We start from the raw sequence: 17027 nt of genomic DNA, 5'->3' as shown, positions 1-17027 counted from the left end.
CTTCTCAGAAACAGAGACCATTAGAATTTCTGTGACCTTCCAAATCTACTTGTTCAATGCTTTCATTTTGTAGATAAGAAAATTGAAGATCAGCAGAACCCAATTTTTAAACATCATACATCTCCCCTAAACTACAGGCGTCAGCTTCCATCTGCCTATACCTATATGGTCACTTTTTAAATTTATAGTCAATATTTGAGGGTCCAATAGGTATCAGATACTTTTATATGTTATTTCAGTTATGCTTATGGTTTACTTAACCTTATGTTGTAGAAGTCCCATTAAACAGATAAAATAAAAAACTAACCCAAGATCATACTGCTAGGAAGTGATGAAGTGCCATTTAGTGAGATCTTTTCTAAGTTAAATGTTTTATGTTTTACCATGCAATTAGGAGGTATTTATCAAGCGGATCTATGGGGCCAGCACACTCTGGTTAGAGCTACAGCATGGACCAGCTAGGTTGAAAATACTAGGATTGTCATGAAAAGAAAAAGAAGTACCTTGAGCTTCACCTGTTCTCTTATTAATTAAGAGGAGAGTGAAAAAAAAATCTATTTTAGTAAGAGTAACCCAGTGTGATATGTGTCTAGGAGTACTGGGCAAGTCAGATGGATGCCCCCTCCAGATCTCAGTAGTACATTGGCTTTGAACCTCTTGATTCCAGGCAATAATGATGGCTCCTTCCTCTAAATTTTGCATCATTTCCTGCCCTGGTTAATTCTTAGGTACTACCTCATGATACTTCCTGAACTGTTGGATAAAATTCTCGTTTAGGGATCCCTGGGTGGCGCAGCGGTTTGGCGCCTGCCTTTGGCCCGGGGCGCGATCCTGGAGACCCGGGATCGAGTTCTGGGTCGGGCTCCCGGTGCATGGAGCCTGCTTCTCCCTCTGCCTATGTCTCTGCTTCTCTCTCTCTCTCTCTCTCTCTTTCTGTGTGACTATCATAAATAAATAAAAATTAAAAAAAATTCTGGTTTATTTTATGTCACTATTTATGTTTTCATATGCTTAGATGAAGTGCTTCCCTCTTCTCACCCTAGCTAGCTCCATGTGTAAGTCTCATTTCCCTTTGAGGACAAAGATTAAGAACCATATTTTGTATAGCACAAGCATTTAAAGTAGAGACTCAGAAATTATTTATTAATTGCTCTTGCTTTAGATAAAATTACCAGGAATAGGTGGATTGTACAGTAGGCAGTGTTTGTCTCCAGCTGTATTGTCTCATCTCCTTTCAATACTTTTCTCCTCTTTATGTTATTCTCTTTTATGCCTACACACTCAACCCAAAAGAAACTAGTCCCTTAATACTTCCTAATAGATAAATCTTTGTTGCTCTTTCTAGAAAATTATTTTCCCTCTAATTAAAACTTGCAGTCTTTCTGTGTGGCCTGAGCTCAGAAACTGGTCACTGGTCATATAAGTTGAGCTAATTAGCTCTAAAGTATGATAACTAGAAGTAATTTATTAACAGAATAATAATGCAGATATTTGGAAACACAAGACTTGAACCTATTCACTCAACTTTTGTGATTAACACTTGAGTATACATTATGGTTCTCAATGTTTCCACTGAGGTTCCACTAAACCATTATGGTTCTCAATGTTTCCACTGACAGGATTCCATTTTAGAAAGGTTCCATCTCTACTGTTTTTCTGCTAGCCTTCATTTGCTCATGATCCATATTTTGCCTCTGAATAAGGTAAACAAGCTATGTGAAGCAAAAAGTTTATCTCTGAGTTTTGTCCTAGGTCGAAAACACCTAATAATATCTAAAAAGAGCCAGATGGGGATCCCTGGGTGGCGCAGCGGTTTAACGCCTGCCTTTGGCCCAGGGCGGGATCCTGGAGACCCAGGATTGAATTCCACGTCAGGCTCCCAGTGCATGGAGCCTGCTTCTCCCTCTGCCTGTGTCTCTGCCTCTCTCTCTCTCTCTCTCTCTCTCTCTCTCTCGATCTCTCTGTGACTATCATAAATAAATAAAAATTTTTAAAAAATTATAAAAAGAGCCAGATGGCATACATGTTCCAGGACATGTTATCCTGTATGGAGCCAAGGACCTTCTTGGATGGTCCTATAGGGCTCTCCCCTGGGTTTTTGGACTCAACCTGCCTGCATCATTCACCATTAAGTGAAGCTTTCATAATTTCATGGACTCTTGTTTGGAAATACTTTGTTTCTCAAAAAAAAATTTATTTTAAGCCATATTTGGTTTCCCATTTTATTGTACATACACATCTGTTAATCAAAGCTTCTGGTCATCATGAAGAATCCAGTACATAATCTTACTAAACTGGTAGAATTCTAGCCAACAGTCAAGAAATTCATCTTTTCATTTTTTATTTTATTTTTTAAAGATTTTATTTATTTATTCATGAGAGAAAGAGAGAGAGACTGAGAGAAAGAGAGGCAGGGACACCGGCAGAGGGAGAAGCAGGCTCCATGCAGGGAGCCCAATGTGGGACTCAATCCTGGGTCTCCAGGATCAAGCCCTGGGCTGAAGGTGGCACTAAACCGCTGAGCCACTTGGGCTGCCTGAAATGCATCTTTTTAAAGTGTGCAGTCTTATCATTGTAGATAAATAATTTCCTTCAACATTTTAGAATAGTGACTATAAAACACATGGACTCTCCAATATTATCATCACATTCCTAGTGGTCCAACAAACCCACATTTAGAATCTCTGGTGAAACACTACAGACTGATCTTGGTGCTAAATGCTCAAAACATGAAATTAAATAAACCAAACACCCTTCCTTGATATGCTCAGGGTCTACTTTCTGAAATGGATAACCCTGGCTTTTGAATGCACAACACTTGCCAGGATTTCTACCTCCCTCTTGTTCATTCTATTTATTTCTTGACCACCTAGGGCTATCCTCAGGACAGAGCATTTAAGTGCTGTGATCTTTTGTTATCTTAAGCACTGTGAATAATTCAAGTACTTCCTGCCTATCAGGGGACCTAGCAGTTGTTCCCAGGGTGACATTAAACACAGCAGCAGAGTGTAAAGTTAAGATCATTCACGTGAAGGTAGACCATCCTCTGGATGTGAATCTCAGCTCTTCCACTTCTGAGTTGAGGGACTAGGGCAAGTCTCTAACCCTCTTTATGCCTCACTTTTCTTATCTTAAAAACCAAAATAACAAAAGTACTTATATCTCCTAAAGTTTTATGAGGATTAAATGACATATGTAAAGCATTTACCAAAATAATGGCACATAGAAAGTGCTTAATAAATTTCATATATTATTATTATTACTAATAATAATATTAAAGGGGAAATAAGAACAATAAAAATACTAGCATATGGAGACTTAAAAAAAAAAAAAAAGGATGCATCTTTATGGACCTTTAACCAGAGGCTTACCAGATTTGAGGTGATCATTGTTTTGAGAGTTAACAAAGGACAAATGGAGGTAGATGGAAAAACAAAGAGAGCAAGTAAGGTGAAGCAACAGGACTGAAAAGTTTCGATTATGGTCCATAGGACTTAATGTCTGTTTCCTGAATAATTTTGATGACTATGTTTCTAAATTTTAAATATCATATGATTAAAATGGAATAAAAATAGACATTGCTTATTTTAGAGAAGAAAAGTGTTAAGGAATTCTAGAATGTTAAGTGAAGAGATTTTCCTTGTCATAGTTCAAAGGAAAATAAAATTAATAATGAAGCTAAATCAGGCCAAGACTACTAACTTTCAACTCTCGGAAGTTATGTCACTAAATTTCAGTGTTGGATTAGCAAGGAGTCAAAACTCGTTCTGTAACCCTAATATTTTTTTTTATTTTTTTTTTTATTTATTTATGATAGTCACACAGAGAGAGAGAGAGAGGCAGAGACACAGGCAGAGGGAGAAGCAGGCTCCATGCACCGGGAGCCCGATGTGGGATTCGATCCTGGGTCTCCAGGATCGCGCCCTGGGCCAAAGGCAGGCGCCAAACCGCTGCGCCACCCAGGGATCCCTGTAACCCTAATATTTGAAAGCTTTATTAGTTTCCTGTTTCTGCTATAACCAATTACCACAGTCTTAGTGACTAAAGAAAACAAATTTATTATCCTATAGCTTTGGACATACAAGTCCAAAATGGATTTCACTGGGTTGAAACTGAGGTAGGTATCGATAGGGCCTAGGGTAAAGGCCATTTTCTTGCCTTTTCCAGCTTCCAGAGACAGTGTGCATTCCTTGGGTAATGGTCCCCTTCCATCTTTAAAGCTAGTAATAGCTAGTCAAGTCTCTCACATTGCATGTCTCTACTGACTCCTTTGCCTCCCTCTTCCATTTAAGGATCCTTATGATTCTAGTGGGCCTACTCAGATAATCCAGGCTAACTTTCCCCCAGATCAAGGTCAGTTGATTAGCAACCATAATTCAATATGCAATCTTATTTTTCCTTTTCAATTTAACCTAGCATACTCAGGGATTCCAGGGATTAGGATGTCATCATTTTGAAGGGCCACTCTTCTGCCTACCGCAATAGTATACTAATTGCACTCTGCTTTAGCTCTTCATGCTTACAGAACTCAAACAGAATAGATCCAAATTTTATGCTTTCATATATACATAATTAATACCATTAATGGAGATTACTTCTGAAGTCCAGTTAGAGAACACTTCTTCTCACTTAGAATTTCGGAAAATTGATTAACATTTCTGAGTAACAATTCCCTCACTTTAAATCATATCTACCTCATATTGTTATGAGAATTAAATGAATTATGTGAGAACTTAGGATGACACAAAATGAGCAGTACATACAATTAATTATTATTATTGCATTATTATATTATCATATATAATCTCTTAAATTAATGTGTAATTTTATATATTCTTCAGTCATTATCAATTCATCCGTTTATTCATTCCATCCTTTGATCCACCAACATTTATTGAACATCTATTACAAAATGGATAGCATACTACACATAATAGGAATAACAAAATATAATTGGATAGTACTTTGCAGTTTCACCTGTTTATCTTATCTGACTCTACTTAGAAGAAATGGTTCCTGCCCTTAGGAATTTAGTCTCCGCAGAAAACAGTATGTTACATACAAATTCAGCCAAATACCATAGACATGGTATTGAAGTTTTGCAACATTGACAATTCACTAAAGCCTGAGATTCATTAAGAGTAAGCCTGTGGAGCAGGGGTATCACACCAGAAAATGGTAGTATCCACCACCCAAGATTGGGCTCCTCTCTCATAAAAGGTGAAGACTAGACTCGGCAGGTTATCTAGCCCCCTAAAGTTAGAGAAAAAGAACAACAACAAATGTAGGCAAAGAGGAAATAATCTATGGTGTGGTCATTGTAATACCTCTATAAATTCCTCCATTACAGTTAAATCCATTCTACAAATGTCCAGGATTATATTTCTTCCAAATAAGAGAGTGGTGGGAAAAAAAATGTATTTGCACAGAATTTCTCAGTTTGTGACCTGAAAACATTTTATAAGGCAAGCACTGTGCCTCTTCCCCCAGTGTTGCTATTTTAGTATATTCACTTGCTGTTTCCTATGTTAATCATTAATTTGATAATCATTTCACACTTGAGAGGACAGGATAGGGGAAGTTTGGGTAGTATTCTTCAAGATAAAGAAAAGACCAGTACAAAATAGATGGAAAGGGGAACTCAAAAAAGAAATATATGAGGGCACAAGATAAGAATTTCAGCTTGACTGTTCCATTCCTTCCAAGAATCTCTTGAATCTGGTTGCCCACCCAGAGCTTTGCTCTCAGGTGGATTTCTAGGAAGAGAAAGCCATCATTTGCTCCATTTACCCTGGGGTCACACAGCTGCCAAGTGTCAGCTGAACAGAGGTGCGTCAGAGGCCTGCAGTCAAAAGGCAGCAGGATGGCCAATTGCCATGAATTTTTGCAGCATGTCTGGCATCTTGGCATCTTGCTGCTCTCCCCCTCCCCCAAGTTAATTGCTGAGAATCTCCGCCTTGAAAGCTGCTTACCCTCCCAAATTCAGCTGCTGCCCTCCTTCCCTATGCTGCTCTAATACCTTACCTCCTTACACCCTGAAGTGAAATGAAATCTGTTGTATACCTGGCTGTACTTGTGAGACCACCTAGGCTCTAATATAAATGTTTCCTTCCTCCCTACACACCCCCATGGGTAAAGGCAGAATTGCTGCATCCCCCTTGGACCTGATTGCTAGGCAACACTCAGCCATGTGAATTTGTCACTTCTGTTTGGCGCAAATTTCAATTTCACCTCCAACTGTAACAACACTGCTCGATATATTTTAGATGCCACTGTGGTTGGATGGCATCCCAGGAAAGATGTGAAGTACTACTGCCAGGAATGAATGATTGGCATTGGGTAAAGCAATTCTCTGAACTCAGCCTTGGCATACCATTAATTGTTAAGTCTGTTCTGCTACCACCAACCTCTTGTCAGAATCATGTCTATTGTAAGCCTTTGAGACGAGAATCCAAATGGTAGAGCTCTCTCCCTCTGTAAGATCCGAATTATGTTGATAATGAAGCAGTGGATTTCTCGGCTCACAAATTACTTCTTTCTCCTTTCATCTATTGGCTGCACTTCCATGTGCAAAGAAAAATAGTTCTACGTATGAATATTACTGAGCTAAGAACTACTTGTGCCAATTCAGATTCTGGCCCTGATAAGAGATTTACCTTCCCTTTGGTTTCTTCATCACAATCTGTTTTCATTCCTGGTAACAATTAAATGCTGTTATGAGGAAACAAAATTATTAATGGAAGAAGATAAAAATTAATGCCAAACATACTTTGCTGACAATAAATATATAATATTTGACATGCAAAATTTACATACCAACATTAAATCAGAAAACACACAACATGCGAACAATTATAATTTTTGAATAAACACGTACTATCGCTGGCAAGATATGCTACAATTCCCAAAGACTCCATCTGATGTAGTCTGTCCAATGTTTCTATATACATATTGAATATTATTTGTCCTTAAAGATATGTTCAATTGCCTAGCCACCTACATTAAATATCCTTAAGTACTACACGATTGCCCAATAGACTCTAAGGATGTGACAGTGTGCAATGCTTTCTTTTCTGTGCTCTGTGCTAAATAATGGTGAAAATAGTAAATCTGTTTTGATTTCCCCTTCAGCCCTTCCATCCACCAACTTTTCAGTCAATTGATTATTTTTTTCCTCAAATCAAAACATCCTCAGAAAGCTTGGAAATATTTTCCTGGAATGAGTCTAATTAAATAGAAGGAGTCAGTCAGTGAGTGAGAATAGTGTTTCAGACTGTGTGCATTCCCTGATTCATTGGAAACAAAAGGAGTTTCTGTAGCAGTGTGAATGAACCATGAAGTGTGCATGTTCTTTTAAGAAAGGCCAAGGGTGCAGTTCTATTTTCTTAGCTCTGCTTTCATATTTATGTGTCTCATTTCCAGCTCATTGCTGATGCCTCGGTTGCGCTATCCATCACCACTTTTATCCTCCTTGTTCCTCAAAAAGAACATAAAATCCTTTTTTATGTGGTGGTAATATTATTGCAAATAAAAGCAAATACCAAAATCTTTATTAGTCTGCCAAAATAATAAACTATTTAATAAAAGCATGCTGTAAAAATAAGGTCATTTGCATCACTCAAGTTACTTGCAGGAAATACAAAGAATTATTGGTCAAAAAAGTACAAACCGACAGCAATTATTTCCGTCATTCATGTGACGCACTGTGCAATAGGGTTAAAATTCTGTTGATATTTTGCATATTTCCTGAATTTAAATGCCTTTAATATTGCTCAAAAGTGGTTTGGAAATTGAAAAATGGAAAAAAAAATTAAAAAGCCCAATTCTCACAAAATCCTGATTTCCTCTTTGTAAAAAGATCTTTGGTGAGGGGAAGGGAGTAAGTGACTTTTCTGATACCTTTTTCACAAATGTAGAAGTTGACCAACTGATAACCTTGATACGCTAAGATTTATTGCCTAAATATTTACCATTTTAATATCCAATATTAATTTTATTTGCTTTGGATTTGTGGCCATGCCTCAGCTGTATAATGTTCCCCTCTTTGTATTCACCTTTTGTCATTTCTGCATGCACACCAATATAAGATATTTTATTTGAGAAGGTTAGTTTAACGTGAAAGTTAACAATAAATGTACTATTTGTAAGTAAATGTCTAATGTTTGATCTTTTAGCCTATTGTAGTATAAACCCACCGATTCTTTTCCCTTGTAATTTCCATCCTCAACTGGCAGATTTGAAAATATGTTATTGATATGCTTATAACCAAATCAGTAGGGTGAAATGGACTGAAATAATCCTTTGTACAGTCTTTACATTGTCAAGAACAAACTGTATAACAGTTCTTCTACATAAAAACAAACACAACAATTAAATATTGTAAATCTTTTCAAGACTATATATAAGGTATTTACATTATTTGTTTCATGGTGATGTGTAAAGTCATGAGAATCTCATCTTTTTACTTTATAAAGCCTTTATTTATGGTTGTTTCTTGGGGCCACAAATTAATGATGCCATTTTTATTGACATCAGGTTAACCTAAGAAAATAGGGTGCAATTTCTATATAACCTAAGGGATAAATCAACTACGAAAATTTGGACATGTGAAATAATACTTTTACTTTTTATTTTTAAATTTTTTTTAAATTTATTTATGATAGTCACACAGAGAGAGAGAGAGAGAGAGAGAGAGGCAGAGACATAGGCAGAGGGAGAAGCAGGCTCCATGCACCGGGAGCCCGACGTGGGATTCGATCCCGGGTCTCCAGGATCGCGCCCTGGGCCAAAGGCAGGTGCCAAACTGCTGCGCCACCCAGGGATCCCTGAAATAATACTTTTAGAGGCAAATAAAGGCAATTAAATTCAGACATTATGCATTATGGACTGAACTGTGTCTCCCTGAAAATTCAATGGTGCTAGGAAGCTGTAGCACCCCAATCCCTCAGAATGGGAGTGTATTTGGAAATAGGACCTTTAAAGAAATCATCAATGTTAAATGAGATCATATGGGTGGGTCCTAATCCAATCTGATAGTGTCCTTTCAAGGAGAGAAAATTTGGACTCATGAAGAGAAACCAAAGATGCAAACCAAATGAAAAAGCAGCAATAGGGCAGCCATCTGCAAACCAAAGAGAGAAACCTCAAGAAGAAACCAACCCTGCCAGCACCTTGATCTTGGACTTCCAGCCTTCAGAACTGTGGGAAAATAAATTTCTGTTGTTTAAGCCACCCAATCTGTGGTGTTTTCTTATGGCAGCTCTAGCAAACTAATGTGCTATGCAATATATATGGTAATTTTTAAAAATCTATTTATGATATCAAATCATATAATTTATTTTGACCAACTCTACCATTCAAATGCATTAAAGACAATCCAACTGACTGTGAGCAACTCAGTGTCACGATAGAATAAAAATCCAACCTGAACTCCTAAATTCTGTGTTATCACACAGATGTAATCTGAACATCTTGCTTTATATTTGAAATTCTGTATGTCTCAGGAGTTCTTAACCTGGGGTCCTCTTAATACTTATTACATACTGTATTGGGTAGACTTTGCATATATTCAGTGTAATGGGGAGACTGTGTCATCCCCAAAATTAGAACCACTTAAATCTTGGAACACTGTTTCTATTTAATTAATCAACAGGCAATCGAGATTATTCCCTAACAGAAATAAAGCCTAATGCTATACATGTTTATTAGAGGTTTAGATGGATAATCATTTGTCATCAAATGAATGATCTGGCAGTCCATAGTGAGATGTTTGACTCAGTGGAGAAAGTCATGGGACTTTTTTGGTCATGGGAAAATTTTGTCAGAGGACCAGGTAAACCTTTTTTTCCCCCTCATAGTCCTATGTTTTCTGAAACAGTTTACTGGCTTGTTGCTACTAGGCTCATAAGGATCACATAAGTTCTGAAGATTGGCAATACGGTAGGTTCTAAGGAAAAAAAATCCACAAATTTAATGAATTTTATTCTCTGCAGAGAAGAGGGAGATTAAATTTTTAATCTGGGCCAAGTGTTGTGTCTTAGTCAAGACACTGCAGTAATTCCTAGTAGGTCACACGTCTTTCTTGATATCATCTACAAGGGATTAAGATGCTCTCCTAAACAAAGCTAATATCTCCCAAATAATACTTGTGGTATTTGTCTCTGTGGGTTTATATAAATTCTTGCCACCATTCTTCTAGATTCATCAAATTCAATACTAGGGATTATGCCCAGGAGAAAACAATCATGTGTGGGAGAATCAAAAGAGCTGAAACATAAAATTTCCATGCTGCTGCTGTGTTGCCCAGTTATCTGCCCTGGAATATGTCCTAAGTATAATATAGAATAAAGGAAGTTTTTCGCCTTTGCCTGGCCTCTCATCTAAAGAATACACTCTTTGCTTTTTTTTTTTTTCTCCCCCCTGGCGATTTAGTGTAGATCTTCTCAGCATCCACCAGAGTAGGTAGCAGCCTGTCTCAAAGGTAGAGCAGGCAATAGAAGTAGCACCAGGGATTCTGGGAAGAACAAATACCAAGGTCCAGCTAGTGGTATCATCTGATTTGCTGCCATGAGTAGAGACTTACATTCTCAGAAACATTTGATTAGGGGAACGTCTAGGAAGATGACTGGAATTCCTGCTACCAAGAGCAATGTGGACTTGGAGCATTATAATCTTTTTATAAATGTAAAGGAGACTCATTTTTTACATAAATGTAAAGGAGTCTGATTTTTACCATATATAGCAGTTAAAATAAATCCTTTTTTATGCAGGAGGAAACTATATATAGCCCAAAGATGATAAGGGTCTCAAAGTTGATAAAAGACCCAGGATTCAAACCTAGATTTGGTTGGCTCCAAAGCCAGTATTTTCCACACCACTACCATGGCTTCATACACCTACTTCTTGCTTTGTAAAATGTGTCAGGTCTGTATGCTTTTAATAAACAGCCACCTAAAAAGTAGTATCATCATAACTGAGATTAAGTTAAAGAGTATATGTTTGAAGTGGTAACTTAAGCATAGAAAGGAAGCTAAAAGGGCCTCCAACTAAATGCCCATAGCTCTGTCTAAATAGTTGAAACAAAGCAGTTGTAGATACTGCTGGAGAAACAAAAGGCTGGAGAAATCTTACCAGTTTGCAAAATTCTAGCAAATACCTATTTTTTGACTGTCTAAACCAGACAACCACACTTTCCCACAACCATTTCTCTCCATAGTACATACCTAATAAATACATTTAATGAATTAAACAAAAGATGGTATGATATATTGATTTTCTATTGCTGCTATAAAAAAAAATCACCCCAAACTTAGTGGGTTAACACAACAGAAATGTATTCTTTTATAGTTCTAGAGGACAGAAGTCCAAAATCAGTTTCACTAGGCTGAAATCATGATGTCAAGTGGGACCAGACTCCCTCTGGAAGCTCTAGGAGAAAATCTGTTTCCTGCGCTTTTTCCCTTCAAAAACCTGCATTTCTTGGCTGGTGACTCCTTCCTTCATCTTCAAAGCCAGTACAATAGTCATCACATGGCCTCCTTCTATATACAAATCTTCCTCTACCTCTCTTATAACAATATTTGTGATGACATTTAAAGCCCACCTGGATAATTCATGAAAATCTCACAACCTCAAGATTCTTATTTAATCACATCTGCAAAGATCTTTTTGCCATTTGAAGGAATATTCATAGGTTCCAGAGGTTAAGACTCACCTGGATATCACTGGGGGATATAATTTAGCCTACTATAGGCATTTATACAAAACCCATATTATTAAGGTATACTGGAGAATTGAAGCACTTATACAGATATTTTAACAAAAGTCTGTAACTTCTTAAGGGACTAGTAATAATATTTATTGAATGCTTACTTTGTATCAGGCACAGCTCTAGATATTTTATAAATGTTGTACAAGTTAATAGTAGCAAAACAAATTATGAGATAGGTCCTTTGTTATTTCTGTTTTAAGGATGGTGAAATTTAAGGACACAAAGTAAGGTTATTAAACTTTCCCAAGGTTCTAAGTACTTCATTAAATTATTCAGGTTAAGTACAGTTGACTCTTGAACAGCACAGGTTTGAACCGCATGGGTCCACTTATACACAGATTTTTTTATACATATGCACATAAATACAGTGTAGTACGGTAAATGTATTTTCTCTTCCTTATGATTTTCTCAATAGCATTTTCTTTTCTCTAGCTTACTTTATCATAAGAATACAGCATGTAATACATATAACATACAAAATGTGTTAATTGACTGTTTATGCTATCAGTAAGGCTTTTAGTCAAAAGTAGGCTATTTAGTAGTTAATTTGGGGGGAAGTCAAAAGTTACACATGAATTTTCAACTGCACAAAGGGCTGGTCCCTCTAACCCTTGTGTTGTTCAAGGGTCAACTGTATTTGCACATATGAACAAACTCCTTAAAATAACATTTCATATGGCCCATGTAATTATTCTTGTATGTTACAGTTTACTGACTGGCAGCTACACTATGCTCTTTGTATAAAGTTATATTCAGACAAACTTTAATTCTTACTTGGAACAGCTTCTAAACAATAAACCCACTAGGTTTCTCATTCTGCTACTGGTAATGATAATCCTTTTTCCTGAGCACCTTTCTTTCCTCCAAATGGCACAAAGTTTGGGATAGAGTTACATAGTAAAAGAAAGCAATTTCTCCCACCAAAGAAGCATGAGATAGATAGCAGACCTTGGCAGGCCTTGGCATATGCTCAAATTCTGTTGTTACTCAATTCATTAATTGCTTGTTTTCATTTGAAAGTCTTCTCTGAATGTGTTCCTTATAACTTTTAAAACTTCTTTTCATACTTCTGTTTTCCATGGCCTCTTATAGGCTTACAGATGGAGATCTGTTTCCCTTATCCTCATAGGTCACCAGTGTTCTTGTTTTTCTTTGTAGAAGAGGAGGGGAGAATGAACAAAAATAGCTCTGTTGTTTAAGATCTTTTACACACATTCCTTAATCTTTGGAGCTTTCTCTAAACCTCAGCTGTATGGTGGTATGTTAGGAATTTCTTTCTGGAGTTTTGAAGAATGTACCCTAAATAATGGAAAAGTTGGAGAATTTGAAGACTCAGTGAAAAGTTATGTTTGATCCCAAACTCACTGGCAAGGGTTATGGTTTTTATTTTGTATAGGTAGGTTACAAGTTACCCCAAGCATGCATGATTTGTTGTGTTATTAGATTACTTCCCTTGTAACATTATCAGAACACATAATTGTCCTGGCCTCTTTAGCTTAATGAAATGGAGTTCCCCCCAATGATAAGAGTTTCATACACCATACAGGTAGGAAGAAGAATTCTTTTCAGCAGACTCTGGCCTTGTAGCACTCTTAACAAGTGATACTATCAATGGTTTATTACATTTCTCTCTATTCCAAAGAAACAAATATTACCATGCTAATATTATGCATAAAGAAATAGTGTCTCAATGGGACAGCGACTGATGGCTGTGGTGACTGGTCAAGTCATGTTCAAATGAAACCTACAGGAAAAGGCTGATTTATCTTTTTTTTTTTTGTTTAACTATGAACAAGACTGAGATCAGATGATACTGAAAAAAGGAACTACAGGATCAGCAGAGTCAAGAAGTTTAGAAGTTAATTAATACAATGGTAGAAATCCATGAGAGATAATTAGAGAACTGAGATAGACATTGATTGCACTTAGCGCTTTGCTTTAGCTTGCAGGACAGTACTTATTTTAAGAGAGCTGGAGAATTACCAATATACATATATGAGGGAAAAAAATCTGAAAACATTGTTCTTATGACTCTAAGTTTAGGGTGATTTGTAAACTTTTTAATTAAAAAATTATTGAAGAAGAAACATCTGAAATAGAACAGGAACAGGTTCCTCAAGTAACTTAGCAGTTTTCAGTAGCACCAACTATTACAGTAAAAACAAAGATTTCCAATCTTAGAACTTGGCAGGTGAGTGAGTAACAGATTTCTCAATATAATGTTTTGATTTGAGGAAAATAAATGGATTTGTGATTTTCTCTTTTGCCTATTTCACATCCAGTCACATATTTTATTACCCACTCGAGAGGTTGATTACAAATATTTTAAATTAAAATAATTCTTGGTTCTCTGTTCACTGAACAATTTCCTAGGCCTTTGCTTCTTTTGAGATCTATAATGTAGTCAAAGGCTGCAAAAATGAGCATATCCTTGAATACGCTGCTATTAAGATATATGTAGGCCTGTGCATGTGTGTTTGAAATGGAAGAGAGGACCTAATTAAGAAGTTGAGGGTTTTACTGTTAGAGTTTCTTTCTGAATATTATTGGTTTCTGTCACTTTATTAACTTCTCTCAACTTTTTGATTTTACTGATTGCAAATGTTGGGAAGAAGGTGCAGAGTTGTTTGAGATATTTTTACACCCTACAGTGTACCATCTTAGGTCTCTTTAAGTGCAATGAATGTTGTATTAATGAGGGCTGTTGTCAACACTGTGCCAATAAAACAAGAAAAGGTACTCTTAGATATTTTTTAAAACATAAATTAGCTGTGTAATTGGGCTATATAAAATGCATTTAAAAGAATAAATTTTCCACTAATAAAATGTTTTTGAGTTGCCTGGAGTCTACCTTAAATTTGCTCTTCCTCATAGTCTTTACACAGGCCTTGCAAATATTCTTATTCACTTGCTCAATGTAAGTAACCATGTGGGCCTTAGGAGTAATAAAGACTATGATTTACTTCGCAAGCATATGTCTCCTGAGGCTAAAGCAGGTAGAAAAAATACTAAGTAAGTAAATTTCTGAAAAATTATTTGCAAGGCTGCTTTAACACACATTACAAAATGAAAACAGATGGTCTTTAGGATTTGCATTGTATTAACAAGGAAATTAAAACCCAGAACACTAAGGGTATTTTATACTATAGTGACAAAGGGAGACAAGCCAGCATCTCAGAGGATATGCTATTTTGCCCTCACAAAGTAAATTGTGAAAATGCCAGGTTTCTACAATATTACCTGTTGCAGAATGAGGTCATCTAACGCAGTAAATCCTCTTAGTTATCTTTCTTCAAAGGGCCAAATTTCCTTACTTTTTGTACATTGATACTTAGAATGCAGTACAGTTTGTTGTGAAGTATTTTATGCCTAAAACTCTTAAATAATTTCAAACATCAGTGTAATTGCCCTTGATTATTAACATAATTTTAAAAATCATTGGTAAGGGCAGCCCCGGTGGCTCAGCGGTTTGGCACTGCCTTCAGCCTAGGGCGTGATCCTGGAGACCCGGGATTGAGTCTCACATCGGGCTCCCTGCATGGAGCCTGCTTCTCCCTCTGCCTGTGTCTCTGCCTCTCTCTCTGTGTCTCTCATGAATAAATAAATAAAATCTTTAAAAAAAATAAAAATCATTGGTAAAAGTTTTTTAATGACACATATGGTTGGAATAATCTTAATTGTTTAGGAATGGCATAAAAATAACCACACCCTCTGGTTGTGGTTATTTCATATTAAGCCAATTCAGTAAACATTCTGCCTCCATAAATATGATAATCCTCTGAAAAAAATCCCCTTATACTACTATAGACTTGGTGTCTTGACTTAAGTAAGTTTCTCTATCAGAAGAAAAAAAAATACTTCTTTAAAATTGCCATTCTTCTTTAGAACTCACTTAATTCTTTTCTCAGTTATGGTCTCAGATAAAACATATTAGGCCTATTCTGTGTCAGCGAAGATTTTCACATAATTTAAAATATTTTATCTTTCTCTTCTTTCATATTACTTAAACTAGGTGCACCTGTCCATCTATCCACTTAGTCATCCAACATTGACTAAGTGCCTACCATGTTAAGCACTATGACTAAAAAATATTAATATACAGTTTCTTGCCTTAAGAGACATGTATTATTCAAGGTGCTAGCAGGGAAACAAAAGAATTCAGTGAAAGGACAATTTGTAGAAGTATGTGCAGAGCTGAAGAATCATCAAGAAATGTTAAGGTGTCCATGGACTGGCAAATATGAGAAACCTATACCATTCTCAGGCCTAAAGTACGTAAGGGAAGAATGGTGCTAGCAGCATTCAAGGAGGGCTGGACCAGGGCAGCAGGGCCATTAGGCAGAAGAATACAGCCAGAAACACCGCATGAAGACAGAAAGTAGAGAAAGAAATATTCTGACTTCTCTTTCATCTTTTATTCTCCTGTCTGGAACTCTCATTGGCAAAATCCAATAGAAGGCCAGTGGGCAAGAATCTGACTAATGCAATCTAAGATCCGTATTAGGGCAGAGATTGAATTGAAGGAGTAAGAAGCAACCCCTAAGGTAACTTGCAATGATTCCTGCCTCCTGGAATTCATTCCTTTGTGTAATATTCTACCCTTAAAGGTAAGCTGGCCATAGGCACAAACTTCTGATGAAAATAATGTAACAACAGTGTTAAAATATCCTTCCATGATATGGTTCTATCCTCACTTCCATCTTGAGTTTCCATCTTGGATATCCTGTTGTGCTCTTACTTGTTCATTCTATGGGAAGCCAGTTGCCATGTTATGAACTTCCCTATGGAGAGTCCCACATGAAAATGAAATAAGAAAAGTTTCCAGCCTAGCAAGGAACTAAGGTCTCAGTCCAACAACCACATGAGGAACTGTATACTGTCAATATCCATGTGAGTGAGCTTGGAAGTGGGTCCTTCACTAGTCAAGTCTTTTGGATGAGGCTTTATTGGTTACGGTCTCAGCTTGTAATTCAATGGGATAATGACTATACTTCCTGGCAGAAATTGTCCTACCCTGCAAATTAGAACTCCTAAAGCTTCTGAACCCTTAAATGAAATTTAAGATATAAAAGTGTTGTGCCCAAGATCGTGAATCTGAGAAACCACCAAGGAGCTGACACCGATGCAATCACACGAGGGTTTATTACAAGCTCGAGCCTGGGACCAACTATACCCGACACAGAGGAGCAGGGACTTGGACCCCGAGACTAAGAGGCTTAGCAACTTTATAGGGGCCAGTGGCCAATGGGATCCGCAG

This window comes from Nyctereutes procyonoides, unplaced genomic scaffold (assembly GCF_905146905.1).
Source record: "Nyctereutes procyonoides isolate TBG_1078 unplaced genomic scaffold, NYPRO_anot_genome, whole genome shotgun sequence".
Lineage (NCBI taxonomy): Eukaryota > Metazoa > Chordata > Mammalia > Carnivora > Canidae > Nyctereutes > Nyctereutes procyonoides.
The sequence above is the reverse complement of the archived record's forward strand: the minus strand, read 5'-3'. Positions refer to the sequence as shown.